Raw genomic sequence first — 4994 nt, 5'->3', positions numbered from 1 at the left:
TACTTGTTTGTTTTATATTAACACTATATATATCTCACTTTAAGTAATTGAATTGAACCATTGACCTTCCCTTAGCTTACTGGATATTGCTTTCCCACATGACCGAATTATCTAAAGTCCCTGACAGGAATCGCAATCAGTAGTGCCAGAACTTATCCAGCTAGTTTATTGAATAGTGTTGGCTTTACTAGAGTGCCATTTCATGCCTAAAATAATGCTAAAATAATGCATCTTCCTCCTCAAAGTAAAACACAGAAAGCCTGTGTCAGTGGGACTTCAAACTTGACAAAATAAAACAAAAATCAGAAAGTCTTGTTTTTAATTAAGGCGAGGAAAACTATGAACACCATACATGTATTTCATTTGCCTACTTAAATCAGTTTTAGGTGTGAAATGCCTTGGATGATCTACATTTTACCTAAGTTGTAATAATACAAATAAAATAATACCAAGGAACATTCACAGTAATTAATTTCTTCTTTCATACATGTAAAAATAATTTAATCCAACATTGTGCCTGCAACTAATGCATTTGTTCCTGCAAAGAATGTCTAGTAAATACAAGCATTATATGCGCTGAGATTTGATGATGATTAATACTTTTTTAGTTTGCTTGTATGTGTTTTCAAATGTTTGCCTATTTAAACCAGGTTTTCTGGAAGTAAAAAAAAACAACACAAAATGTAGTTATTAAGATTGGTTAATGTTGACAGGCAGCTGAGCAGGCATAAACAATTTTCTGTTGGCAACTCCTACATTTCTCAATACATTTAAACCAAACATTCACAGAAGTCTTGTCATGAAGTGCTCTGTCACATAGATAGGTTTTTGTGATGTGATCATGTGAAGAAAGGCAAAGCAATTTTTATGACCCAACTGTCAGCACTGGTTAACTTTTTGGTAAAGTTTTACGGTCATTAACTTCAATCTTAACAAAGCTTGATTGAAACTTTATAAGTGAATGCACCTTAATGAGTTCTACATGCCTCAGTCAAAAGGTCAAAATGACCTCTGTTAAACTTTAGAACAGCAACTTCAATTATGACTTAAAACATGTAATAATAATAATAAAAACTTTCTTTACAGAAGGTAACACATTTAGACATATACAAATTTGCAACATCAATGCAACCTTCTAAATAATATCATATTAATCGAAGAAAATATAACATGTGGATAATCTTGGTATCAAAGTCAAATGTCAAGGTTTACATGACCTTTAATTCAAATGATCTCTTTAATACATGTAATTAGAAAAATGCATTTTAATATCCAGCACTTAAAAAATTGAAATCATGCTGCTGCCCAGACAGCTTTTGTTTACCTAATTCAATATTGCCCTTAATTATTGTTTTTTCACATTGTATTATATATAGAGAAATATTCTGAAGTGCAACTCCTACATTTTTCAAAGAATTTCATCCGAACTTTCATAGAATTATTGTGAACTAAAGAATTTTGCATATTTGAAGTTTTTCCCTTGATTGTCTATCCATCTGTTAACTCATGTCACACTTAGTCATTCAAAATCCAAAAGTATTTAAGTTTTGTTAAAGGGAGAAAACTTGGGTATTACTGTCTACATAAGATAGATTACCGTTCATATACAATATATTACATGGAGAATTCTATTACACTATGACAAAAAATTTTAACAGAACTATTAAGTATTCAGACCTATAAAATGTAACCCTGGGTTTTATGACATAATCATTTTTTGGGAAATTATGACCTTTGTATTTTTCGTAAGTATGTGATAAAGGAATACACTCCTGTACACAATGCCTTTGGCAATTCTAAAAGCATTAACTTATTATTTGAGTAAACAATGTTATTCACTTGTCCAATATTTACAATCATGCTTTTCTGAAAGACTAAGTGTAAAACCACATTATGCTTATTGTTTTATGTAAAAAAATATGTTAGCCAACAGCCAGTGCTTTAAGTTGTTTTGTCTTTTGAGAATTTCATTCAATCTTGAATCACTGTGTACATTTATACCTTTGAATTCAAGATTAAATCAACTGAATAAAGGAAAAAGACAAAACTTGGACAATTAAATCCTCCAGGATTTTTCATGTATAAAATGTACACATTTTTTTAATAATCTTTTAATTCTTTCAACAGAAAAACAAAACTTCCAGTACAAGAAGTTCTATAAGCAACAACAAACTTTACTGTAGGAACATTATTATGAAAGTTCTCTAATAACAGAATAATAATATCAACTAACAAATTACTACGCTAAAAAAACACATAAAAATACTGAACATGATAACTCTGAACATTTTTCTCTATCACAGTTTGGCTCGGAGTAAGTAATGAACTAATTCAACGAACAGCTCATAACAAGTGTATATTAAACAATAACAATTTCACTATTTAATGTTAACAACTGAATTCATGAAAAACAAACCAACAAATTAATAATACAGTGAATTCATATGAACAATCCCTGAGTTTTAAATGAGGAGACAATGCTTATATAGAAAAATGTCTTTAAAAGAAGAACATGAAGCTTTACATACATCAGTATAACAGCCTTGCATGTCAAATATACAAAATAATTCAAAGAAAAAAAGCAACTTTTAAAACTAATGAATGCTATCACAGGTCTGCTTTGAGACACACATGTACTGAACTAGTCCAATTTACAAACATATGAGCAGCGTCTAGTGATTTTGGTCCTTGTTGAGCAATGTCATTATAACAGACCATTATAATCTGAAGGTCAGCATAATATGATATTTATGATGTATAATAGGTATAATTGTAAAATACGCTCTATGCTGTAATTTATCTTATTACAACTCGGGGTAAATATTTAATTATATACCCTAATATGACGTTACATGGTGCTATGTATAGGATATCGACCGAGTACAAGGTCTTTCTGATTAAGAAAGACCTGGTCACGAATTTCATGTGACACCGAGAGCGCGTAGCGCTCGAGGTGTTTCATGAAATTCGTGACCAGGTCTTTCCTATTCAGAAAGATCGATGTACGAGGCCGATATCCAACTTACACACCGTTAAAACTATATTGGAAAATTCACAAATATTATTTTTAACACAAAGCATAAACAGGTAAGCTTTTATTATCGTTCTGCTTAAATATAATATATACTTTGCTTTCCACCTTTAAAAATCATAAAAATAAAAAAAAGCTAAATATGCAATTTTCAATAATAAAGTGAATAGATCTGTTAAAAAGTATGTTAAAGAATGAATAATTATGTTGATAGTATTTCGTATCCGACAAAATTCAGATTCTATGACATTTGCCCCCGGACATTGCCCCTTTTTGCCGTTGTGACTTGTGACATGTCAGCTCGTGCATAGATTTCATGTTTGCCAATGGAAACATTTTACAAATTTGCGCGAGAGTTTTTGTGTACTTAAGCACAATGAAACAATAGGCAATGAATTATGGCAAACAATTCAACAATAAAATATTTTTTAAAACAGGGAGTGGGGACAAATGTCCGCCCCTTCCAAAGATATAAGGGGACAATTGACCGCCATTGCAAAAAGGGGGCAAACAGGCGAGGGGGCAACTGTCCGAAGGGCAATGTGTGGATACCAAGCAGACCACGTAAGGCTTACATATGTATATTGTAGGCAAGTGTGAGGTATATGAACCGAAACTATATTTTATAGATTATAAAGTGTTCTAGAATAAAACATTCATCATAAAAGGTTTTAAACTAAATCACTTATAACTTAATTAACATTTTAAAATGGTCATGAGTATGATGTGATATCTGCTATATAGTTTCATACATATAAACTTGTAGCGTTCATTTTGTTATATTATGAACTTAATGACAGAATTACAATTATTAAAAAATACGCGATTGAATAAATGTTAAATGTGTCCTAACACTGATATGCTTTCCATTATTTGTATTGAAAAGATTTAATATAGGGATGCTGGAATAATTGCTTAGTTAAACGAGTTTTAATTTTTGATTGCATTTCATGTTTTCTTTGTCTGCGCATAGGCAGGTCTATTTTTTCACGTGTATTTCATGACCGGGTCTGTCTGTCTAGAACTGACCTGTGCACGTGCAAAAGATAGACCTCATAACGGACTTTCTTTTGTTTAAACAGGTCTATTTGAAAAATATAGACCTGTCACAAACAATAGAGGAGGTGTGTAATTCAATTTATCATATCACCCTTGCAATAGGCCCATGGGCAAGTAATCTATATAGACTTAAGAAAATGTATGTTCTAGTTCTCTACCCTGATAGAAATCATAGCATTGAAAAAATGCATTAAAATGTTGGTTCAGTACACCATGGTAATAAAGAAAAAACATATGTCTCTCGAGTAACAGTGCATATTAGCAACCCTTGAATTAACACCCTCGGCTCTGCCCAGGGGGTTATTTCAGTTCAAGGGTTGCTGCCGAGGGTATTATTTCAGTTCATGGATGGCTGCCCAGTGTGTTATTTCAGTTCAAGGGTTGCTGCCGAGGTTGTTATTTCAGTTCAAGGGTTGCTGCCCAGTGTGTTATTTCAGTTCAAGGGTTGCTGCCAAGGGTATTATTTCAGTTCAAGGGTTGCTAATATACACTATTATCCTGAGAGAAGTGCTATTTTTATCTTACTGTATGTTTACTATGATTCTAGTACTGATGTCCTCTAAAGGACCAAAACTTCTAGACATAAATCATATCAACCAATAATGATGTCAACTTTATTTAGAAACAACAAACAAACAAAAAATACTATATACAGTAACTAAACTCAATTAACAGTTTTAAACAATCCTTAAGTTTTGAATGAGGAGAAAATAGTTCTTAATACATTGAAAAAAGAACATTTATCCATACATACATGTGTACAACAAAGTAACAACCTAGCATGTCACATTTACAAAATAATTTATAGAAAATACCGGTACCATAAAAACAACTTCCAACTATTTAATGCTATCACAGTTTTACTTTGAGAGTAATTGAACTAGTTCATTTATCAAATATAACA

The sequence above is a fragment of the Ruditapes philippinarum genome, unplaced genomic scaffold (assembly GCF_026571515.1).
Source record: "Ruditapes philippinarum isolate M1 unplaced genomic scaffold, ASM2657151v2 ctg4580_1_1_1_1, whole genome shotgun sequence".
NCBI lineage: Eukaryota > Metazoa > Mollusca > Bivalvia > Venerida > Veneridae > Ruditapes > Ruditapes philippinarum.
The sequence above is the reverse complement of the archived record's forward strand: the minus strand, read 5'-3'. Positions refer to the sequence as shown.